Genomic DNA, 255 nt, shown 5'->3' with positions numbered 1-255 from the left:
GTGTCATCTCTTTTCCAATTGTGTCACTTTTTGAGATCTAAGAATATCAGAGTCTCTCACATATTGTGACATTTTAGTTTTGCTTGTCCATTTATACTTTTTATTTCATTTTATTTGTGGGGGGAAAGGGGGGATATCTCCACTAAGGATCTCTTAAAGATCTTCTCTTCAGGAATGGATGACATTTCAAGTGAAGACACCAACATTTGTCATACTTTCCATTTCTGTTCTCCGCCACGATCAAAATTTTAAACT

The sequence above is a fragment of the Nannobrachium achirus genome, assembly GCF_963921795.1.
Source record: "Nannobrachium achirus genome assembly, chromosome: 22".
In the NCBI taxonomy this organism is placed as follows: Eukaryota; Metazoa; Chordata; class Actinopteri; order Myctophiformes; family Myctophidae; genus Nannobrachium; species Nannobrachium achirus.
This window is presented reverse-complemented; position numbering follows the sequence as displayed.